Source organism: Pygoscelis adeliae, unplaced genomic scaffold (genome assembly GCF_000699105.1).
Source record: "Pygoscelis adeliae isolate BGI_AS28 unplaced genomic scaffold, ASM69910v1 Scaffold31, whole genome shotgun sequence".
NCBI lineage: Eukaryota > Metazoa > Chordata > Aves > Sphenisciformes > Spheniscidae > Pygoscelis > Pygoscelis adeliae.
In genome coordinates, this window is record NW_008824233.1 from 8,228,461 (window position 1) to 8,254,466 (window position 26,006).

Consider the following 26,006-nt stretch of genomic DNA (forward strand, 5'->3'; position numbering starts at 1 on the left):
TAGGAGTCCATGAGGGCTTAGCCAGTCCTGCAGCAGCTCCATAGATTTATTTGGCAATTTGTCCTGCTAATAACTTGTCCTCAAGTGCTGAGGAGCAAACTGTAGCAATACTAATGTGCTTTTCTGTAGAAACATCTTGAATTGAGAAGGGACAACAACAGGTTTTGCATTTTAAGATTTGCTGGACATGACTGGAGCTGACTTTGTGTCAAGCCATTTTGCATTTTCAGATCCAGCTGTTTTGCTTGCTGGAGCCTGGTGCCGAGTGCCACGTTTTGCTGAGCTTTTTGGTTTCAGCTCTGTTTTATGTCATATAGATATATTCTTGTCACACAGTTTCTTCTAACAAGTTCTGATAACTCTGAGATGGTTCTGTCCTAAACCTGGATGTTGCCGTGGATACTGCATTATGAAGGCATCCAGCTCTATGGGTGACTGGGTTATGGTTTCTTTCTTAATGGATGGCTGATAGTGATGGCAGCTGTAATATTAATTAGAAAATAAAAAAATAACAGAAAATAGAATTTTTGCATGTGAGTGAAGAATCTGAAAAGTGGGAGGTACACATCTTCGCATCTTATTAAGAAAGAAATGTTTTTACAAGTATCAGCAGGTGTTATGACTTTACAGGTTGTATTGTATGTTTGCATAAAAATGTGACTGTACATGAGGTATTTTTATTTCTGGGCAGTAAATAATATCTCTGCATTATGAACTGTATATATATGCAGTATATGAGGATCATTGATTTTAATAATACTTGAACTAAGTATGAAATGAGTATACACATATGTGTATATAAATATATAAAAATCTACGTGTCTCAGTTGATTGAATAAGTCCTACACTTGTGCATATAGAATCATAGAATCATTAAGGTTAGAAAAGACATCTAAGATCATTGAGTTCAACTGTCAACCCAACACCACCATGCCCACTAAACCATATGAATGCACTAATGCCATAGCTCTATAGAACTGTTGCAAATGTGAAACTAAATTTATTTAAGTAGTCAGTCTGTGTGACTGCTGGAGTGAGAGAAGGTTAATGAAGTTGCAATACTAACTTATACACTATGTACAACATCATCTGACTTCAGTAATGGAAGAAATGTGTGCTATAATTCATATCTAAAGGTAAAGGTGCTGCTAGCAGATGTGTCTGGTACTTTTGTTTCTGCATTGTAAATGTAAAATGGTTGTACAAAATATTTGCAATGGCTTAATTTCTCTCCAGGTAACTGTCCTGGTTTTAGTTTGCAGCTGGTTTTACTCTTGATACAGTGTGAGGTTGCACTCAGGAAAATGAGTTGCTCAGTTAAGTAACTGTGAAACATAAATACTTCAAGTTGTCAACTGCTGCTTATCTTTATATCTATCTGTGTGCGCATGTGTGGGTGTATGTATATATAAATACGACTTCAGAAGAAGATGTAATAGACTTACTCTGACTTCTCAGAAAACTATTTCCTTATTGCTTAAAAAGATCTCTACAATGGTTGTTTCTAAATCTCTTGATAAAATTGCAACTGTAGTTACTTTGCTCAGTGTTGAGAAGATAATCTTTGAAGAACCTGTTAGCCAGCTTTTAGGAAGTTGCAATATTGTGTTATAGTTGCTGTTGATCGAGAGTTACGTAAACAATGCCTGGGAAGTAAATTTTGAGTAGACCTTTATTTGTCTTTTAACAAAGGACTAATCAGCATCTAGAATCTCAATTTACTTGATGGATTTTGAATTATTTACTCTGAAAGGTAGCATCTTCTGGGCTGTGATTTTTGTGTTTTCACAGAAGTTTATAAGTCATGCTATCTGTTGGATTTTGACAAGTCTAAAGTTTTGGGTAGGTTAAGAAGTCTACCTGATATCATTGACCTCAAGTACCTGAGAAAGTGTCTATTCATCTCTTTGAAAAACTGTCTTTCCAAAGCAATTGTAATAGTTTAGTACCTTTATAGCACTGTAGTGAGAGTGCTCAGCCAAAACTCTGTTCCCTTGACATTTTTTTAATTATACTAGCTAAACAGATCTATCAAGTTCCCAGACAAAACCAAATAATCCAGTAACATAATACATATATTTTATTTATTTATTTATGAATTGACATTGCATTTTCACTGTGTTCTTAAATCGAGTGGAAGAATGCCAACATATCTGAAATATCTCCATTTCCTGTAGCTCCTGGATTTTTTCTGTTGTATACCATCTGAATGCTAAGAAAGCCAAGCCTTTACGTACTCAGCTTTTAACTGGCTGTAATTTTCATTTGCTAACTAGCAGAATAACCTTATCTACAGCTGTATCACAGTTAGTTTCAATCCAATTAATCTTCATCAGTATTGCCACCCTTCACATCATCCTCTGGAAAACTTAAAAGGAAAATAGCTTAATTAGGAACAGCAATGGTATTTCACTTTCAGAAAGATGGAATGTTCAACACACTGTGTTGAAACAACATTCTCCCATTAGAATAATTTACGTGGCAAGCACTAAATAAATATGCATTCAATGGAAGGGCTTTGTGTAACCAGTGTACACAGAGCAATGTTTTCTTGTGCTCAAGAATTAGAAAATTATCACGAGAAACAATTAATATTCTTGTACTGTTATGTGAGCAAGTCAACATCTTATGGTATTGGCTGTACAGGTGATGCAAATTTTAAAATAGAATGAAATTTGACTATGTGCTTATACTCTCATATTTGCCTTTTTATACTTTATATTGATTGTGTTCCCATTTCTATTAATAACTTTTATTTGGCTTTTTAGTGGAAGACTAAACATTTCATGGTGATCTTGACTCTTTGTGCTGTGTGATTATGAATACTGTCCCTATACAGCACTCAGTAACTCAAAGATGGAAAAGACAACGCTTGTTTTGTAATGCTCAAGGAACATATAAGTTCTTTAGACTAGGGATCGCATATTGCAATTAATTTCATTAGCAAAGAATAAATACAAAGGCAGAATGTTTTCTATTCTCAGAAACAGATTTATGGAGAGATATTAGATGAGTGCTCTGAAGAGTAATATTTAATAATTGCAAGTGATTAGGGAGCTTGATGTTATATTTCATAAAAGTTAGAATTCTGGAGATGGATTATCCACTGCCCTAGAACTAACACAAAAGAACATTAAGGGTTGACCATAAAGTCTGTTTTCTTCTACAGATTTGTCCAAATGATGATCAAGGAGACTTCTGACCAGAAAATGACTCTCTCAAGTTCCCAATAATCTGATTTGTTAAATTCCAGAATCCTTTTATCAAAAGTGAAGAGATTACGGCCAGTCTCTTCCAGTAGTCTCTCTATTCCCTGTAAGTACTGTCTGTATCATCCAGGTGTGCTTAAAAATACATTGTTAATGCAAATCAGATCCGAGGAAGGTGTGTTGTAAATTCTATATATGTATGTTCTAAATTATTTCATCTGCTAGTTGGATTTATGATGCTTGTGGAGCCTAACATCGGGGGGGCTGTTAGCATACTATCTCCCTTACAGAGGGAGCAGGACCTTCGCCCCTTCAAACATGACTGGCCAAGCACGAAGCCTGCTTTCGCTTCTTGTCCCCGGCTGTCACAAGCTGGGTGGATTGATAATTGGTCTAATAATATGAGTTATGAAAAATCCAGTCTGAAAATAAGAACCACGTATGTAATGTTCTTTTCTCGTGTAGTACCTCAGTCACATGTTTTGAGTAGGAAATCAAATTTCCTGTTTCTGTTGTTATTTCTTCTAGGAAAATTGGTTTTCTCCCTCACAGTTTTGCAGAGAGGCAAAAAGCTGCTGTACTGTACTGGCTACTTATAACAGTGCAGGTCTTCAAAGTAGACAGAAAAGAAGAGAAGTTTTCAGGACATCGAGAAGCTCCGAGTTTGTTTTGCAAGAGGAGAAGAAACGGATTGCAGTTGTTACTGATGCGCCTCGGCCGGTTACAGGTGTCAGGGTCGGAAGGCAAAGGGTTCACCCTGTTGAGAAGCTGAAGGGAGGAATTTCGGAGGTCACTTTTTTTAAGCCCAGTAACAGCCATATGTCGGTGCCCAAATGGAGACGTGCACTTTTCTTCCGCGCTCTTAAGAAAGCTCCCCAGATACGATTTGAAACTGTGTTAGTTTTCCACGTGAAACAGTTGCAAGAAAGCTGGAAGCCCAACCTACGCCATGCAAATGGGAATGCAGCGATAACACAGAGATACGCCAGTAACTAGTCCCAGCTTAGTAGTGGTTCAGAGTGACCAAATAATATTTGATACAGGCAATGCAGTAGAAAGCACCACTTTCTTTTGTTATCACTTGCAACTTCTGAAGTATTTTCTCTGTTAAGCAACACCCATTATCTGAGATTACTCCTGCTACTTCCAGCACTTTTATGCTGCAAACTGCACAGCAAGTAAAGGTCAAATATAATTAGCTGGGGGAAGGGGCTGTTTGTTTTCATCCTCACTAGAGCTTTTATTTTTGTAGTTATGAATAGAGAATAGGTAATGTTACAGAATGAATCTCCAATGAAAATTTAATACAGAGTGGAAACAATCTTTCACACAGTAGTAGCAAATTTAAAGTGTTTCTTATACTCTGTCAAAGTTTCATTCATTACTAGCCTGGAAATACAAACTGATTTCACAATGAGAGAAAACAAACCTCAAGCTTAATTTAAAACCCTAAAAAGCAATGCTAAAACAATCATACATTTAAACTTTACAAGTGAGAAGGGAACTGGAAAATGTATGGAAAGCTGGAGAGAGAGGGGAAGTGCACTGTGTCATGACTAATGACACAGAAGCCTTCAAATGCCTTCGACTGTCAGGAATGAATAAAGAACTGTCAAGACCATTTATTTATTTAACCTCCCTCCTCCGTCCTCTCTACCTGGACGTCTTGGATATTATTCCTTCTTCGTATTTTGCTGCTGTACGCTTATGTTATTGGAAGCAGGAGTCCAAGAGATCACCTATCCAAATGTCATCATTGCTTTCCAAATTACCTCTCTGGTTCGTGTTCATTTCCCTAGCAAGTACAAATGTGAATTTCTTGAATCTAATGAGAACAAGGGAATTACAGCAAGAAAATCAGTTAGAGCAAGTTAATAAATGAGTTCCCCATTTCTATTCCTTATTTCACTCGTGATGGTTACTAGTGGTTGTGTGCATTTCACAATACACCATGAAGAATTGGTATCTGTAAACAAAATTTGCTAGCCATGTGCATCTATAATTAGGATGATGGGATGCAAAATAAGCAGACAACTGTCTGGATTTTAATCTCTCTGTGTTTGAGTAGAGAACTGTGAACATTCAGTATGGATATAATAACCTGACAGCTTAATATGCAGAATTCAAATACTTATTTGCACCTCCAAATACTATTTCGGTGGTGTTTTTTTCATTTCAGGAAATGTGGTACAAGACATCAGGGAAAAAAACATGAAATGGCTGCATCAAGAATAGGAGTGTGTGTGAAGAACGTGTAAGTATTTGTAGTTATGGTTAAAACCTGGAATTGCAGAAATGTAAAAATCATCATATATATTTTACTTAACCTCACAGAAGCCAAACCCAGATGGAAGCAACTTCTTAAACTCTGAAAACTTCTTGGTTTCAGCTGAAGTTGATCGAAGTGGTTTATATTTTAGTCAGAATTGGTTTTAGTTTCAACATTAAAAAAAAATGAGGTTACTTTTTAAACTTAGATTTTTTTTTAAAAAAAGGCATGCCAAACAAACATCTCCCTGTTCCCTATAAGTATTTTAAATGACTTTTAATTTTTTCTCCCAAACAAGAACGCATGCACATCTGTTTTTAAATGTTGGAGCTGCCTCTGACTCTTTTAAAATAATGTCTTAATGTAATCATAAGCACAGTTTTTACCAAGTCTTTGTCAAAGCTACACATTTCACAGCCACCAATTACAGGTTAGTGCTGCATCCTTGGCGGTTGTTTCAGAATATGTTAAAGTGATGAAGGTGAAATGTAATTAACAGTATATATCACATAAATGTTTCGATCAATTTAAATTAGTCACTAGGTGGCCATGTATCACAGATGGAAGTGTGTTATTTAACAAGAAGAAAATCCTTATTAATAATGTAGTTCTTAGTCTCATAATGGATTAATATACATTGTCTTAAATGTATGTATTGTCTGACTTGATTACAGTAATGGGTCTGAAAACATGAAACTTATTCTTCGCCTTCTTAGTATCTGTATCTACAACACGCAAAAATAAAGTAGGCATTGGGATCATAGGGAAGGCTTGCTTGAAGACAGAAATTTAGATTTCTTTAAAATGAAACATTCTAGTGTGTGTGTATATATACATACACACATATATAGTATATATAATGTAGGTCCTAATTCTCAGATTTCAATGTGCTTTGTTCAGCATGGGGCTTGAGAAGGCAAGTGAGGGGATGTTATTTTGATAGAAGTCACTTCTATTTTCTGTTTCCTCATGAGGTGGCTTCAGAAGGACAGACTCATTCCCACAGAAGTTCTTACATGTGCTGCCTGTCCTTTTAATGCCATTAAATGAATTAATATTTGCCCATTTATTTCCCTCGTCATATTTATTCAAGAGATGCGGGATGATAAATGTACTGTCCATCTGTATAGTATTTAGTTTATCATCTTTCAGTGAAAAAAATTAATGGTCAGGTATCATTCAGGAAATACCAGCTGAAATTCTTATAACTTTAGCAAGTTACATGCTCTGTATTTGGTTAATTTTCAGGGGGTCATTTTTTTTCCTACTAAAAAATTAAAGCATAGCATGGACTTCTCATTTGTAAAACATTATTTTCAGCCTGCCAACCTCTGCATATTCAGACTTTTCTGAAAAGGGAAATGTATCACTTTTAATGCTGGATAGATCAGATGGAATTCTTACAGATACTAGAATTGAAAATACATGTTTTCTTAGCCACAAACACTCAAAAATAAATAGAGTTGGGTTAAGATAAATCAGGTCATTACTGTGTTACCTAAGGAAAATTGTCAAGTTCTTCCACCTTAGAATAGCAAAAATTGGAGAGATGCACTCTGCTACTTGCCCACGTTTATGGTATATTTCATCATTTTTGGTTTTAAAGCAGCTGTTTCCTTTTACGATTTATACAAAGTAAATAGAAAAAGTAAATATTTTCTTGAACGTATTTACAGTAGGCTATCTGAGAAAGTAAATAGAATTAGCTTGCAAAATTTATATGATGTTAGAGGGAAGGAAAAAGCTAACCAGCAGATCATTTCCAGCAGTGTGTTTAGGCTTTCCTGTTTTGGTTAAATATTCCAGAACAATGTCATAAATCAAAAAGTTTCACGTGCCACATAGGGAAATGTTACCTTTTTAAGCATTGCTAAACACTTTGACATATTTGAAAAATTGAGTCCTAGATCCTAAAGGTTATTTGTCATAGCAGAAAGAGAAAATATGCTCTGTGTATGCCAGAATGGCAAATAAAGACTGTAAAGATGATAAATCTTGGGTTGGATACATAAACTACTCAGATTCATAGTCCCCAACTTCATCACACACAGTTGTAGTTTAATTTGGCCTTTACTGACACACAACGATATACAACAGGGAAGTGGTGGTCAGTAGATCATGTCCCAGGATGAAGTCTCATGAAAGAAATGGTAGAGAAGGGAACAAATAGTATATAATACGTTTTGAATGCTCACCATACTGAATCCTTTTAACAATGAGTTGATTTGGAGTTAGGGGATTTTTTATTTGGTTGGGGTTTTTTGTTTGTTTGTTTACAAAGACACACTAGTTAAGGTAAAGCAAGCTTTGAATCCATCCTCTCCCATGGTATTTAAACAATGAAATATGTGACAGGCCTGCAAACTATTTTGTACTAAAAATGGCTGGTCAGAAGAGCAGTTGAGGTGACTTGTTGATATAATTAAAACAATTTCATTCAAAAGAAACTTTATAAAGGCTTATTCTGACAGCTGATAATTTCATGCACTGTAGGTAAAATTATAACTTTATCCTAAATAATTTTGCCAGGCTACTGTGAACACATAAAATCTGGAAGAGCTTCAAGGGAGAAAAAAAGGAACAGTTAGCTTTCTCTAACTGAGTATTGTGTGTTGCGGTCATAGCATGCAACTTTGGTACGAGATAAATAATTCAAATTCTGTGCTAACGTGGCTGCATGACTTGGACAAAGAATTACTAATTTTACAGTGACAGGTAGACACAGTGATGCTTGTAAACCTCTCTAGCCTTTTACTATAAACTAATTTCAGCATTTGGCTTTGTTGTAGAGTTCTTCCCCTTTCAGCAATACATAATTCTGTCTTTGTTAATGTACTAACATCAGCAAGTTGTTATCTAACGTCTTTTTAATAATTTTCAAGTAAATTAGTTTATATTAGTAGGCATATAAGAGAAACCTCCAATATCATAATTTTCAACAACTGAACACTCTAATGACAGAATAATACAGGTGAAGGAAACAGGGACTGACAGTCGTTGGTGGTCCTCAGGTACACTGCAGAGCAAAAAGCTCTCACTACTCTACTGAATCTTACACAAAAAGATGACATGAATTTTCTTTCTCTCTACTGTATCCATGAGGGAAAGGCGTCTCTGCAAGAGGCCAGGTGAGAGGTTTGGATGCTTATCAATCACATTTGCTAGTCCGTGCAATTAGTAGTGCAGGAACACTGGCAGGAGGACTGGATGTGCATAGGTTGTGCGCTCTGAGCTCCCCCTTAACGTGGAGTATGGACCAGCCTCCCCCAGCACTGGGCTTTGGTGGAAGACTAGAAACTTCTGATACAAAGCATTGCCCACCGAGTCATCTGCTTAGATGCTAAGGAATGTTACCCTCATCACCCACTGAGCTTGCAGTCTTTGCATGGTAGCACATGCTTTGTAGTGGACACAGTATTTAAATATTTTGGTTTTTACTTAAATACTTCAGCACGGTAGTAGAAAAATAAACTGAGTGAGAAATACTCTAGACCTGGGTGAAAATGTACGCTTCTGCAAATTTCAGGTACAATGCCAACTACTGGGAAATGCTTGCACACTAACCCACTGGTAAGTAATAGCTTTTATTTTTGGTTCCCTGGTATGTAAATGTCTTAAATTCCCTTGTTTGGCATTAGTGCTATATATGCATAATGTTATTCAGAATCAAGAGAATAAAGTGTACTTTGTGACAAGGTAATAAATGTACTGTACAGCCATAAAATAGTTAGTTTGTAATTTATGGGGAAAAAAACATTAATGTTCAAATACCATTCAGAAAATATCAGCTGGATTTTTTATAAATTCCGCTACTTACATGCTCTGTATGAATATTTTCATTGTTAAACTAAGTCATAATCTTTGTTCAGTCCTTAAATAGTCTGAGAAGTAATTACAGCTCGTTACAGCTCTTGAAAGTGAAGACTGGCACAGAGATACGTAAGGGCAAAAAATCTGTGATCATCAGCTCTGAAGCCTATACCTTTAAACTCTGGACAGAGAAAATAATTTTGTTCTGATTGGTCTCAATTATTTTCGTAAGAAAGCATATGCTCCCTTTAAAGTGAATTGTAAAAGATCAGTTGCTCTTAAGTTATGTCACATTTGCAGCATACAGGTAGGATGCTAATACAGACCCGTCTCACCACCAGCCCTGAGACCTTCAAATGATGCAGGGCAGCTGTTGTTATTGCCACACCCAACTCTTCCATGGAAGATTTTTAAATTAAATTACTCGGCCTAAAGATCTGCCCCATATATTTGTTCTCTATAAAACTACTAAAAGTGGGAGGGAACAAACATTTCCATTAGGAAGTCACAGTAGAAGTTACTGTGTTAACTGGATATCCTAGTTTGACAGGCAGTGTTTTGATTTACAGCTGGTTAAATTTATCTGCCATATTTGATTTTAAATCTACATTTAAACATACATTTTTTACAAAATTGATGTAGTGATTACCAAAGAAAAATAGGTTTCGCTAAAAGAAATGTAGACTTTTTTTGAAGTCTGAGAAAGACAGAGCTCTATCCTAGTTTATATCGATAAGTTTATATAAACCACATAGCATAAGAAGCTATTAATATTCAAGGGTTATTAGTACAAATCCTTTTATAAAGCAGCCTTACTTTAGCTTTTGAGTGACATTGCAACATTGTTTTTCAATGAGACTGTCCTTGAGAGTCAACAAACTCCATTTCACTAAGAGGGTTAATTAAGGTCAAGTTTATAATGGGGTAGGAAGAAGCACAGACTAAAGTAGCCGTATATCAGATTGAGATTTCAAGGTCTCTGCAATGCATTAACTGTGAGGCTGTCTAATGTGGGCGGCATAACATGTTCTGCAGCAAAAAATGCTTGGAACAAACCTGAAAAAACAAATAGAGTTCCTTCAACTGAAAGTTTTTTTGACAGTGTTTTTCCATCAGAAAACTCCTGCTAGTCAACCTTGTTTCTGAGGGATTGTACCAGGTCAGAGAGCAGAGCAGAGTGTTGATCAGCAAGCTTTCCTGGGTTTGTCCAAGATGTGGGAAATGCATGATGTCTGTGTTGCCCCAGCTGCAGCAGGGAAGCGAATCTGGTTCTCCTGCATCTCAAGGGTGTGGTGCTCTGTTTATAGTATCTATGTATACGGTGGTTCTCTTCCCCGCTCCCCGCAACCGTAGATTTCAAGGGCTCGACCGCCCCTTCTTCCATGATGGTGAGCTGCTACCGGGGCAACACCCTGCCTGCAAACGGGAATAAGCAAGGCTGGAGCTGCCGGTGAAGGGGCAGAGGCACTGTTCCCATGGTAGAGCAGGAGCCTCTGTCTCTCCTGGTGATGGACAACAAACCACATGTCAGTGTGCCTGTCTGGTCCAACTCTGGTGCTGCTTCTTTTCTTGAAATGCATGAAGAAAACCACCCTGGGGTGAAGTTTAGATGCTGTGAAACTGCAGGAAGAAGAGAGGATATATTAAACCTGTAGAGGGAGGGAGGCAAAGGAAGGGTTGGGTGTGACTTTTCTGTTTATGTGTGTATATTTTTGTCTATTACAGGTAAGTATAGGGCAGTTTGGGTTTTTTTTCCTCCAGCTAAAGTCCCCACTAGTGATCACCATAACTTCCCCAGCGCAACTTCCATGGTCCCTTCTGTAAAATTACTTGTGTTGAAGGGAGGACTCACCAAATGGGTCTCCTAGATTTTCAGAGCAGTGTTGAAAATTTAAATTCAACAGAAATCATCAGACTCCATCTCTTCAGTTTCTGGAAATTTATATTGTGGTATTTTTGTCATTTTTACGGATCTGCAGTAATAAGGACTGAAACTTTTAAATCTAAGCAAATAAGTGTCATTAAAAAAATAGAGCTGTCAAGGACAAATGGAAGAGTACTGTTGTTGAGTGGCTTAGCTTTATAAAGCAACTAGAGCTCTCTCCCTCAATCAAATAGTAATTCCAAGAAGTTCAGGCTATGACAGCAGCTCTAAGACAAGATGTTTAATTTCTCTTCAGGGGCACATTTGTCACAGGCTAACATTGTTTTGCATAGTGTAAAGGGAGCTGTTCAGATTCTTTTCAGCCATCTTCATGGTACAGCTTTGTGTTTCACAGAAGTAAGTTGTGTTGTACAATTTCTTTTTTTGTTGTTCCCCACATGTGTGCCTTCTTCGTGTAGACCTCTATATAGAATAAGCTACTCAAAGCTTTATCACATCAGGCTCAAGACTTTTATTGTTCATTTAAGTAATCATGTACAACATTACACAGCTTGATGATATAAATGATTCTTTGCAACAAAAAGAGAGCAATGCCAGTGAAGGAAATATTTTTTACCAGGCATGCTATGGGAACGACCAGGATCCTTAGTTTTGGCTTGCTTTTTCTTTTCAAACTCCCATTCTTCACGCAGTTTTTGAAAATTCAAATATTCAGCAGAATGATTGTGTCTAATCACATCAAGATCCACAGGATGTATCTCTGTCATTAAGGTAGTGAATTGTCAGGAGACAAGTGTTTAACACCAAATTTCTCAGTTTCTATTCCAAGCTGTAGAGAAACAAGAATGATGGACTCAGATCTGGTTTCTCCTGCCTTTTCTGCCTGTACCCTTTGCAATATGAAATCACAGTATTTTGAGCTGCTCCCCGGCTCCTGCTTACTTTATTTTCTAAGTCCTTCCCCATAGTCCTAGCTTAGTTTTTCAGTATGTTCTTGAGCCTAATTCCTTCTCTCATTCCTTCCCAGCTTGGCCCCCTCTTGAATCCTGGCCTTTCCATGCGCTAAGCCTTCTGAACCTGTCCAGCTCCTGGTGCTGCCTGTGTGTAAGTTTGGCTGCTTCCAGCTTCCTCCTGTGTGCCTGGCAGACAGCGAGCAGGGAAGGAAAAAGGATCTTTGCTTTCAGTTACAGTGTTTTGTGCCACAGTGGCATCTAGCTGCCGCAACTACAGATGAAATTCCACACAGCCTGTGCGGGCCTGGTTTGGAGCAGGTCAGTGCAGATGAGCTCTTCAGAGAATTCATCTGCCAAAATGCTGAGCATATGCAAAGTGTGATCAAAGTCTTAGGATGACTTTATCATTTGCTTTTTCCCCTATCCAGCAGAAGACGAGTCCTCGTAGTGAGAGAATCCCAAGTGAGTTTCAGGTTTCTGCTGCAAAACGGGAAATGCTAAAGCTTTAGAAGGAACTGGCTACAAAATTCTTTGTATATTTAAAACAGTATTTCACTCTAATTTAGTCTTGGAAATAGTTTGAGATTTTTTGTGCTAAAGTATTCTAAAATATTTTTTAAATAATCAGCACAAGGTAAATTCTCCCAAGTAAAGACTGGGGACTGAGTGGAAGGAGCCCTCTCTATAGAAATTGGAAAATGTTTAAGCAACTAAAAGAAGATCCTAAAAATTAGGGCTGGTGAAGATTCCCTTGGAATGCTTTCTGTTGGTATCATTTGAACATATACTTATTTTGTTCACAGTTACTTTATTCTATGACTTTACAGCTGAATCTTCACCCAAAATATGTTTTGTTTGTATCCAGATTTTAGCAACAAAGGGAACTAAGACAATAAACACAAAACATCATTTCCACAGGTTCAAACTTGCAAGGGTTTCTTAGCATGCCCAGCTTTTGCTAATTAGCAGCCCTGACTCTGCAAAAATGATATTAGCTTGTGCTTGATTTTCCTGTCAGGGAGAGGTCCATTAAGATCGTTCGGGCTTCTCATCTGCATAAAGCCACTCCAGGTATGTAACAGTTTACAGTGCCAGTTTTCATTTCGTCTTGTGCAAGTTTTCTAGTATTTTTTAAGTTAACATTTACAACTTTTCTAATGTTTTTCCTTGTAATCCTGTAAAACGGTTCAAAGACTGTAATTGCTCTGAGTGCAAAGAGTTGTGAAATACACATGCCAGTGAAAACACCTTACACTTAAAATAATCTTCAGGCGGTTTTTTTTGTGTCAGATAGATAAGAATGAAAACTTGACGAATGGACTGTGAAGGAAAAAAGTGTTTTCATTATTCCTGTGGCAGACTCTCCTGGCATTTATCATGGTGGAGGCTGGTGGAACACCCCACGGGGCATTATCCTCACCACAAAAGGCAGCCACAGGGAACCCGCTAAACGCAGCACACACAGGGCAACAGGGCTTTTTTGTTGAAGTGTGTTCTTCGGTGGATTCTGGGACTTTTAGTAGTTTCTAATGGTAATAACCTTAGCCAATTTTAAAAAATAAATTTTAAAAAAGTTATGTTCATTTTTAATGTAGTGACAATTTTGTGACGTTTATTTGACAAGCTCCTTTGATCATGAACTGAAGCTAGGACTGAGGAAACCTCAAAACACATTTATGTACCATGCTACATCCACAGAGACAGGGGGACTGACATTGTACCTTGTTAGAACAATCCTTTGGTATTCTTAACATGTGATATTTATGTATTTCTAATTTGTTTTGCAAGAGTTTAGTTTTAATTAAAATTTAAAGATTATGAAATCAGTGATTTAGTTTCAGGGCTCTGGAGCAGAGTGAGAATTTTTTAATAAGCTTTTGCATTTTTTATAGGAGGAAATGAAAGTTACAGTTTACCATACACCATGCTTTCTTTTTTAAAATTGAAATGACTAAATTAAGATGACATACAGCTCAGGTTCTGAGTCAAGGGAGGAAGCCCTGCCTCTTCACAGAACTAGCCGAACTGTGACCCATAGGATGGTGGAAGTAAGTCTGTAGGAAACAGAGAAGGGAAGGGTGATGTACAGCCTTGCAGTATATGTAATTTAGGCGCTTTTTTCTTCTTTGTGCGTCTGTCTCTCTCTCTCTCATTTTGTTTCTCCTCATAGATAAAGAACTCGTGTGGTGATTAGCTCCTGCCCTTCTGTCTGCAGGTAAGTCAGTGGCTCACTATTATGCCAACAGTGTCGGAAAGGACTTGACAAAGTAATGGAAACCATCAAGGCTCCCTTTCCTCTAGGTTGAAGTTCTCTGTTGCTTTTCTCAGATGCATTGAATAAGGTGTATCCTTCTGTGTTCTTCCCATTCCCACCCCTACAATGTGTTTTATACACCATTGAGCAATTGTATTTTCACAAATAATTTCTATTTACAGTTTATTATTAGCCCAAGATTAAAGAAAAGAAAGAAATCACTGTGTTGCAGTAGGAAGTGTCACCGGGTGAAGGGATTAAAACTTCATTTTCATATACAGGCCATTTAGAGATACGGCTGTGGACTTTGTGGAGCATCTGACAATAAGCCCTCTCATGGAGACAGAAAGGTATGATTTTATACCCTGTGTGTGTCTGGAAGGTGAGGGGAATTTTGCAAACCATATGCAAATGGTCAGCCTTACTGAAAAATTATAAAAGGAAGAATTCCCTTCTAGCATCATTACATTTAAAGGATGGAAGTGGGTTTTTTGCAGTATTTCAATCTGATAGGTAGGAATTTCTTCTGGAAGTCATTTTTGGGGCTGTCTGTCTCATAACTCTTGTTCATGTATGTGTAGGGGTGGGGGGAAAGGTATGGTGATGGCAGAAGGAGGATGTAGGGCTGAGGGAAAAAAAAGGAAAGTCACTCTGTCTTCTATCAAAAATACATATTGGCTCCACATATTGGTTCCATTTGAAAGTTACACTTAAAGAAGCCAAGAAAGAAGAGGCAGAACCCTTTAAACTTCATGGTTATTTATGCCTTTAGAGATATGGATGAAGAGAAATTATTGAAGTAGAGAACAGGGTGCAGATCCTCTAATGGTATTATAGCAAACTTGCGTAAGCAGAGTCAGCGTATACAAGCTGTGGATTTGATACCCAACCCCTATTTATCAGTTCTTTTGCTACCAGGTTTTTTTTGTTGGGTTTTTTTGTTTGTTTTGGGGGTTGGGTTTGTTTTTGGTTTTGATGGCTAATATCTACATAAAGATCTTAATGGGCCAGGCTGAAATATGAATGAATAGAGCTATGTTAGGACTGACAAGTTAGTTTTTAAATCATTAGCATAAAGATTGGGGGTGGGGATCCCATCTATTCCAAAATATTGGAATTAGAGGAGACCCTTTGAAAAACAGAAGTGGAAGGAAAATTAACAATGATTTCATGATGAAGAGGCAGACTAATATGTAGGAGGGAAATCAAGAGAGCAAATCACTGCAAAAATAGCAGGCTTTCAGAATAAAACCTTGATTTATGTATTTGAATACAGCAGGAAAAAAATCACACAAGAACAGAGGGAGACCCTAAAGCAGGAGGTTGAAGATACTGACTGTGCTCACAGAGTGATTTTTGGTAGAATTTTATCCTTAAAAGTATACTAAAGGAATTGCTGTTTTGTATGAGTTCCTAGGGAAATGATATCTGAAATTAAGAAACCAATCATGTCTGCTATTTCGCTGCTGTTAGGAAATCTGCTGTTTCCCATAATTCTTTATTTTCAGATTACCATTCCTTTGCATCTCTCCTGTGGTTTACTACTAGCAAGTTATCAGGATCAAGATAAGAAAGTGTGCTGCCATTACACAGGATTTTTAGCTTGGGAACTCTGCCTGTCTTGTAGAAAAGTCTGGTTCTAAATGTCAAAGGCTTGATGAATGTTCTAAATTAAAAAAAAAACCCAATAAACCATGAAATGTAAGTGGGAAAGAATTCCTGGGTGGATTCTTCTTGTCTGTGTTTTGAGAAGTTTCCCTTGGGGCTTTAGAAATTTCAGGATGAATAATATGGGGTCTCTGTTCCTGAGGTCATCAAGTCGTTCTCCTATCTCACATAAGCCCAAGCACATCTTTATAAACTAGTAGATAAATCTATTATCGCTTTCGCCATTAGTAAGCGTTCTTCCAAATATTTTCAGGTTCAAAAGTATGCATGCTCTTAAATGCAAAGCTCCAAATTGTACTTAAGAGATTAAAACTCTGAAATCTTTCAGCATATTCAAACCTAGAGATAGGTTGTTACTAATCAAAACCTTAAACAAGCAAGCAATGCATCCAGGTGCTTGCTTCACTCTGACCACTGCAGTATCAGCACAGAGAAAAAATCTCCCAGGATGTCATAAGTAAGCCTCAAAAAAAAAGTTAATAGTTTGAGCAGTTCGGTATTCAAACTTTCTTTTTTCTTCTTCTCACCAACATAGCGCAAGCCCGTTACATGTGATTATTTGTACCAACAAAACCAACCAGACAAGCTTCTAATGAGGTTTCAAAGATGGTTGGTACATATGCTTCAGAGACCAACGTTTCCTTCTTCAGTGGCCAAAGCCCTGCTATGCAATTATTGATCAATGTAATTTGCAAAATGCCTTAAATTAAAAAAAAGGGGGGGGGGGGGGGAAAGGCAGGCAGGGGACCAAATGAGATGGCATCTGTGTTCAAACCAACAGTAAAACCTTCATTAACTTCAGTGAAGTTTCTTTGTTAGGATTTCCTTGATGTCTTCCTGGCATACCACAGGTTCCTCTGAGTAGATCGCCACTGTTACTACTGTCAGCAAATACCAATCCTTTAACAGCAAGGATGATGGCCAAGCCCCTGGTACAGTAGTCTGGCATGGGCTCTGCCCTACGAGGTTCTCAGGCCCCAATTCGGCAAAGCCTGGAGACACGGGGTGAGCTGTCGGCACGCCAGGAGTCCCAGCCGTCCTCTAAGTGCTTTACTGGATTGGTGCCAACGTGCTCAGTTCTTTGAACGGTTGGGCTACGTACAGTAAACATAAATTTTACCCTATGGTTTCAGTGTTGATGCTGCCAAGTTCACCTCTTATTTGTAGACTTGTGACTCCAATGATGTTATCAGTCTGCGTGCAGAAAGAAGAAAAATCTTTAATTCTGGGACAGCCTCAGAAAACAATGCAGTCAGATAGATCTGTGTATCATCTGCCTATCCTAGTTGTTTTTCAGGGGTACAGCGTATATGTCCCTACCCAGGGAATAGCTGGTGAGCATAGTGAATATTTTTCAAAGAATTTTTTTTAACTAATGAAACTGAGCGGTATTTTAAAATTGTTTCCAGTTTTCACAAGGGAAAAACATTGCAGCAGAAAAAGTTGCTTCACACTGCTGCTCATTGCTGATCCCTGGCCAAAAGAAGTCACTCAGTATCGCATAGATGAGTGACTCTAAAATTTGTCAGCTGAATAATATTTTTAATTTCTTTTTTTTAAAGCAGAGACCACACTGTATTTGTGGGATTGAGCTGGGAACAAGTTCATTAAACTAACAAAATGAGACAGGTATGTAGCAGAACTGTCAGGAAGAGCTAGCATTGATTCAACCCAGTGTCTTATTAATGAAGTACTGTATTTATGGGGGTAGTCGTTTTTAAGGTGGTGAACCATTGATGTCATTTTCTGTGATAAGCATTATATTTTGCAACTTATAACTGCTTGTGTTGAGTGTGCCCTTTGGATACCGTGATTCAGGTAGGTATGTGAGGCCTTTAAAAGACAGGTTAAACAGTCTCATCTTCCAAAATAATGATTTTTTTTTTTTTTTTAAGTTGGTTTTGAAAGCTAACACAGAAACTGGCCAGTGAAGTGATAGAAATATTTTCATGAATATTGATTTGTTTGCAGCAGTGTCTGAGAGGTAAAACTGACCCTGGCACCTCTGATTAGAGTTCTCCTTCTGGCTCTGAATCAACGTGGTGATGAAATTTCATGTTTTCAAAAAGCCTGCCATTTTGTTTGTTTGTTTGTTCTTGTATGTATTACAAGAATCAAGATCTTCAAGAAAAGGGAGAAAAATAAAGCTCTGAATATCAGTAAATAACAATGAAGCATGTAGGTAGTAAATAATAGTTACAAAGCATGAAGAAGGACTTCATGCAAGAGCAAGATCGTCATTTTTGTGAGACCCAACTTGAGACTGATCACAAAACAGAATTCTTGCTGAGATCATTGGTATGGATTTGAAAGCTAAAACCTGGACTCTTCCATTTTAATTTGTTTTGTTTCTTACATCTGATGGAAGATTTATAGGCAAGTCAGATGTCTCTGAAGCTTTCCTCATATATATTTTTTTTAATTAGAAAAATAAATGTAATGTTGTGTCTACGTTACTTGTATTTTATAGTACTGTTCCTCTCCAGCAAACTTACCTATTCCAGGTTATAATGATAGGTAGTGTTTTGGGGTGAGCTGAGTGTTATGATTAATAGTCTCTGTTCACTTTGCATCCTTCCCTTTTTAGTTTAAGTTTGGGGACCAGAATAAAAAACTCCGAACATTAAGTAAAGTGTTCCTTGTGAAAATTATGCAAATTGCAGTTGTCTGCTAAATTAATTAATTGCATTCATCAGAATAGCATATGAAAAATGAAAGATATTTCTAAATGTTAAATAATGGCTGGATCGTTCTGAAATTAAAAAAAATTAAACAGATACATGGTCATAGTCTGCTATTCACCCTGTGAAATTGCATTTGACCTCCATTTGGGTAATTGTATTATGCCTGCCTAAATTTCCATGCACAGTGATTTACAATTGAACATATTATTCTACTCCTCCTATTCTACTGTACTGCATGCTGCTGCTCTTTATTGCTATGTAGTTATATTTATTTAGAGGATGATCGTGTTCTACTGGCTGACTCCCATGGCTCCTATATGGATTTCTTTGGCAAGTCCAGGTAATTAATACCACGTAAACAAAAGATTATTTCTATTTATGTATCATATATATTCTGACGTATTTCAGACTTCTGATGAAAGAGAGGAAACAGAATTATAGAACAAAAGGAAAACATTTGCCTCTGTTTTTTCATGAAAACTGTTGGGGGCTCCTTTCTAAGGATTCCTCCCAGAAACATCCCATAAACTACTTAGTCCCCTTTATCAGCAACAGAGACAGTTTTCATGGTGCTGGCCTATGGCTCCGAGCAGTACCTAGTGAATATGAAGATATTGCTCACTGCCTGAGCAGAAGCTCAGCAGTTATTTGACATCAGTCTTCAAATATAATTGCAAGTTTAAACTCATTGAAGAGAGAGGTAGATCACAGAGAAAGTAGCGTATGCTCATTTTTTATTCTTAATCAGGCTTTAGCTCTGTAGCTTTATAGTCCAAGAAGAATTCATATCAGAGGGGAATAACAGGCAGAGAGGCTAATTTAAGCCTAATAATTTGAATCCTACATTTACTCCTGGTTAAGCGTGTTGGAAAACGGATTGCTTTGGAATAGCTGAAGTACAGCGTCATGGAGTTGTTACAAACAGACCTTTTCCGCCTCCGTGGACAGAGTATTGTATTTTGCAAAAGGGTAAGAACTTGATATCAAAGCGTGGTTAACTTAGACCCACAAGCTCTGATCTGTACGTAATGCCTGTTCTAGCTGTGCCTGGGTTGAACTGTAACATACGAAATAATGCATATTCGAAGTAAATGCTAGATCTGAGTGGCACTGGAACTCTGGACACCAGTGAAAACAAACAGGATCTTACTTCTTTTATTAGTAAATGTTTGGACATTAGTGAAAGAGAGAAGACTACTTCTCTTCCTGCAATACCTGTGAAACCTGCCTAACATGCTTTCTGTCAACCTGTTAAGTAACCCTTCCTGGAAGTATCTACACAAGGAGCAATTTAGATAAAGGAAGAACTAGTGTGAGTCTGTCCCTGAAATACAATTCAGGCATGAACGCGTTCTGATATTTGACAATATCAGGAATCCTAATGTTTTCTGTTTGTCTCCATCTCCTGCGTTAGTATTCTCTGCTTTCAGCGAGATTGGTAAAAAATATAAAATTCTTGTTCCAATTACTAAAGACACTTCAACCCTGGACTCAGACCCGATCTTTTTTCAACGCAGGAATTTCATCATTCCCAAAATCTTGAACAGTTCCCAAGAAACATATCCAGCTCTTCTTTGATTCCACTGTTCTCGAACACAGAGATGTTGTTTAGGCTGAAGGCCCACCTGAAAATGCAAACTTTGGTACTTCAAAACCTGAAATGTGTCACTGAGAACTACAAAAGTGCTTAATGACATTAGATTTTGAACTAGAACTATTGTTTTAGCTAATACATATCATGTACATCCTAAATTCCTTAATTTACTTAATTATCTCCTAATTACAGTCTAATTAATTACTAATTTATCTTAATTTCCTCTGGTAATTTCCTTATTAATCCCTACTTTAATATGTTACACTTTTATCCTTCCTCCTTTAACTGGGAAACAGACTTTACAGTCTTTGCTCTGACAAAAGGTATGTTTCTTACCTCCTGTAAAACATAGCTAAATGTGACTTTGCAGTTAGCATGTTTTCATTAGAAACTTGAATGACCATGCAATCATCAGTCTCGCTGAGAACACAGGAAAACTTATGCTATACATTTCTCACAATTAAAAAAAAAAAAAATGGTAGGTTTTGTGTAGAGATCAAAGTGTCCTGAGATTTCTTCATGAAGTATAGTCATTTCAATATTTAGGACCTCAGTTCCTACTTACTTAGTTATCGTTCCTTCTGTGCCTCATTTAAACAGATCTTTAGTGAGACTCTCTAATTTATTTTTTTTTATTTCAGAAAGCTCTGAAATCTGAATCTGCACATCCCCATGAGTGGATATTCCCCACTTGCACTTTCCTCCAGGCATTCTTTCAGAAATGTTGGTTAACTATCTCTATTAACCCCCCCCCCAACCACTATATTTATACACAATAGGAAAAGCCTATTCCAGAGCTTGAGTTTCCCCTTGCTTGAAAAACTGTACATTAATTAAAAGATCTAATTTTTCTCCCTCTCATTGAAATAACTCAGGCTGGAGGCATAACTCTCAAATACTTATATCTTGCATCCAAATGGGGGAAGAGTATTTCTAAGTGAAGCAAGTGCTCAGTTCAAATGAACTTTCACAATATAACTCAGCAACATTTTAATCAAAAAGGATTCTGTTGTTAGCACAGATGGAGGCAAAGCAGCAGGAACATAAGCTGTCCAGCAGTAGCAGAGCCAGGAAAAGAGGTCCTCAATTGAACAGTGTTAGCAGAGTGTAGTTCCCTGTAATTGTGCAGCAAGTCTGATGTTGCATACAGGGATAAGTTGGAATTGTTTTATTTTTGTGGAAACTGTTTTTAGGAACAGCTTTTTTGGAGTCCATACCACACAGTTGTAAAATAAGTAGATTTATTATGCTGCTCAACCAGTGAGCAAAGACACAGAAATGTTCCCTCTCTATATGATATTAATGGCCATTACTGATTTTAACCATATAGATCCAAGCTTGGAGAAGAAAGGAGGGAAGGGTTAAGAGAAGAGAGCAGGGAGAGCTGCAGACAGGTATTGCATCTCTTTATTTACCGTTTATGACGGTGTAACTTAAGGATGGTAACAAAGCCTACTAGAGCTGTAGGTTGCTGAGACACTTTTACCTAGGTAGCGTCTATGGTGAACTAAACCGCTACCAGTTGCCTGTTGTGACTGCCCTGGATGCTGCCGTTTCCACCGGGGTCAGGACGTTGCCCTGAAGGCAAAGTCTGCAGACTCACCTCGCGCGGCCAGTGACGATGGATTTAAACTGAAGTGCTCGACTATAAAGCAGCTCTGAAACGTTCTCCCGAGATGACGATAACCTCTGGCAGAGGGGCAGTAACAAACAAGTCGGGCTGTGGCATCTCTAACAGCCACAGCTGTTTGCTAATTAAATGCGTATCAGGCCTGTCCAGTACGGCCTGAGGTAAATTAGAAAGGGAGCAGGGGACCTTCGGCTGGCAGTCGGTCCCGTGGCCCTGATCCGTGCCTTCACTGGAGAGCGGTGAGAGAGCAGGGCTGGGGCTTCTGCACGCTTAAAGCTTCCAACAGCATTCTTCATAAGGTACATTTCTGCAGGCACCTAAACCCGGGGTAGATTTTCTTTCCAGAGGTACAATTTGGACTAAAAATCTAAATACACAAAGGCTTGCAAAAGTGGCCGTGAGTCACCCGTTACTCCTGGGACTTGTTTTAATTCATTGATCCTGTGCTTTTAGTATCTTCCCTATTCCTTTTGGCCTTCAAGTGTAATTTTATTAGAAAAATGGTTGCAGAATTACCATTTGCATTTAATTTCTCAGTTACTTTTGCATCAAGGGTTTGAGGTTGTTTGGGCAACGCGTGGTTCATTTACTTCATGGATAAGATTATCTGCTGCAACTGCTAAGATGAAAATCTTCCTAATGCGGCTGTGATCTTTCTTGGTCTTCTCATCCAGGTTAGATAGAAATCACAGTTGTTTTTCTTGCTTCATATTATTTTGTAATATAAACCAAGTGGTAGCGTATGACTAAAGAATTCAGAGAGTGAATAAGTGCTTGACTTTCTTTTCTTTTCTGTTTTTTTATTTTTCTTTTTGTTTGGGTTTTTTTTGAGCATGAAGAGTGGTATGTTTGTCTCCACAAAGCCAGCAGCAAGCAGTCACATTGCTGTGAAATCCAATCAAGTCCTTTTTACTCGGCGACTTCTGCTTTTGGGCATCGATTCTTGCTAACTCCCAAGTCTGAGTCCAATTCAAGGGAGGAAGAAGGGTGAGTGGAACAGAGGCTAATAAGCCACCTCCTCAATCATGAACAAGCATTTAAACTTATTGTCACTGCAAGTATTGAAGGTCACGGGGCTGTAGGAGTCTGCCTTGTGTACTCAACAACTCAAGCTTCAGAAAAGTCTCATCCCTTAGCTCACAGGCTGCTTAACTTGTAGCACGGAGTGGCCTGCAACAGAAACTAGACCCATGTATTTAGGCAACCATCTCAAAGGAAGTCAAAAGAAAATCTTTGTAGATAAATGTGTATGGAGGTACTTGCTGTTTCCAATTATATTGTATGTAGGATTAAAAAAAGCAGAAAGTATTCCCTTTGCTAAGATAACCAAGTACACCCACATACAAATTTTTGAAAGAAAACTTTAGAAAAGAAAAAAATGCATTCTCTTCTAGAACATAAGTATTCCTTCTTACTTGTCTTATTGATGGAGGAAGAGAAACATCAGTTAGCATATTAATTAAGGGTTTCCCCCCATTCGAGGAATATAGTGCTTTAAAGGCACTTTTTGTTTTGTGTTTTCCCCAAAGGCAGGAAACTTTGGTGTCAATAAAGGTTCTCGAGTCCTTGAATTATCCCCTGGGCTATCTTTAAATCTAATCTTAGCTAAGCACTTACTAGTTATATGATAAAGTCAGAGATTACGGGCCAAATTCTCTTTTCAGTTATTCCACTGAAACCCATTGAAATCAATGTGAGATTGGACTTGTGTAACAGGGAAGAATTTGGGCTACTGTCTTCAAGAGATAAGAACAGGGCCAATACTATAACAGCCTTTTTCAACAAAAACAGATTCAGACAAACTTAGGGTCATGTGCTGTCCTTGATGTGCATATAGAGCTCCAAGGGTTCATGTTGGACGCATATTTAGAAAAATACTTTTTTTCTAGTTGTTAGGTACAGAAGGAATTTGGGTGGAAAGCATCCCAAATTTAATTAATTTTAAGCTTATGAAGCCCTACATTTATTTCATAGGTGAGCAGCATTTTCAAAGTCACAGTGTGGCACAGTGCAAGTGACCCTCCCAAGAAATAGCTGGTATTATAACTGTAGGTGATGAGGAGCATAGACAAAGGAGGCCTTGCCACATAGTGTTTCAACATCTTTTGTGGAAATAGTGTGATCCCATCTCTTCTCCCTTCCCTTTCCAGGCTTCACTACAGCACATATGAGGAATAGTAATACTTGGTGCTGCCATGGAGTTTCAATCTCTAAATCAAAGCACTCGAAAGGGGTAAGTTTGGTTATGTGAAAGAACCTTACCATAAACCATTAGGTTAGTTTTGCCATGGAGGTGAATAGAGAACAAGTTCTCACAGAGTCAGGACCTTCTTTTAGTTGGGAGCTAGAGAGACAAGAAGAGTGGTTTTAGTTTGCATTTATGCTAAACAGCTCACCTGCTTCTTCCACGGATCTTTGAATTCAAGCTTGGTGCATTTCTTGTTTAAGTGTTTAGGCTTTTTGGATATAATCATGATTAAAAATGCACCATAGCATCTTAGACACTGCTCGCTCTATTCTTGAGTTCCTTTAATCCATTTTTACAAGAAGTGCCTCAGACTTCCCCTTAAATCCACTTTTGTGGGTCAGCAGACCTGCAGCCCTATTTTTTTGGTAGCAGTGTGCTGAAATGATGACAGTAATTAATAGATCTGGAACACCAACAGAAACCACTGTATTGCATGTGTACTGTGCAGTATGTGAACAAACTGCAACAGCTTTATTGAGGGTTGTGAGGAAGTGTGTAAAACCAAGCTGCAACAGCGTAAGAAAAATACAAAATAAAGCGAGCAGGCAAACTATAGCTGGGGCTTTTCTTAGAGAATAAATTGGATAGATAGTAAAGCAGAACTTGTGTTGATTGGCAGCTGACACTAGCTCTTTCTTAAACTGGATATTTATTTGGGATTTTACTGTAGCGTTAAACACAGGAAAGAGAACCATATGAGTTCCTCAATGTGAATCAGAGGAGGCAAACCTTTTGAAGGACCTGCCACACTGAAGAGTTTGTTTATTCCCATTTGTACAGATTTTGTTCTCCGAGATGTACCTAAAAATCCTCATGATAACTTGACCCCTTTTGTTTGTTTGTGCCTGTTCTCTTTTTTAATTCTCCAACGAATGCCTGGATTTCTGTAGGGTATTGCTGAGTGTGAAAATGTTGCCTTATTTCCTTAAAGCGAAGCAAGAGTATTTCTTAAGAAAAGTAAAGATTTTGCTAGCAACAGCAAAGCAAATGTAGATAGATTTGGCTGGAAAAGAAGAATTCCACATGTAATAAAATATTGAGTTTTCCACATTTATTTTTGTTCTTTGTTGGAGAGAACACTGCGACACTGAGTTCCAAATTATCATGAAACCCCAGAAATAGAGCCCTAATTACATAGCCTGCTGATCAAGGCAATCATCTGGGTTTTGGGACACTTGTATACATGTTCCTTTCCAATTAGCACATTCCAGATGAGGTCCCAGTAGCTGGCCTGAAATCAGCTTGTCATAGATTCAGTAAATATTTTTCTGTGCTAAGGGGAAAACCTCAGGTAGTCATGGGATAAGTAGATGATATCTTTGAATATCCTGTTAGTTATTACCCACTTGCTTAAGATGTACAGCACGCAAGTCTTTAATCTGAATCTGAGATCAAAGTTGTCAATTTTCCCTTTTTTTTTTCACACAGCTTTGTATTGTTGAGTCTAAGTACAGAGATTTGACTGAAAAAATGCTATAATTTAAACCGTTAGCATGTTGTCATATGGTTGTGTTTCTTGATAATGCTCTCTGTAATTTTTATCTAATTCAGATTTAATTTGACTTTTTTTCAACTTTTTGTAGTAGCTTTGTTCTGCATTAAAGTTTTGACCAAAATCTTTACATGAATATGTTTGGCTTAAACCAGTCACTTTCCTGGTAACTGTTGGAATGGACTTTTTTGTTGCAAAACCAGTGCTATATTAACCTTCTCTTTCTGTTAGAAAAGCACACACCAGAACACACTAGTTGCATAAATTAGAAGTGTGGTCAGATTCATAAAGTAAGAAAACCAGTACTGCA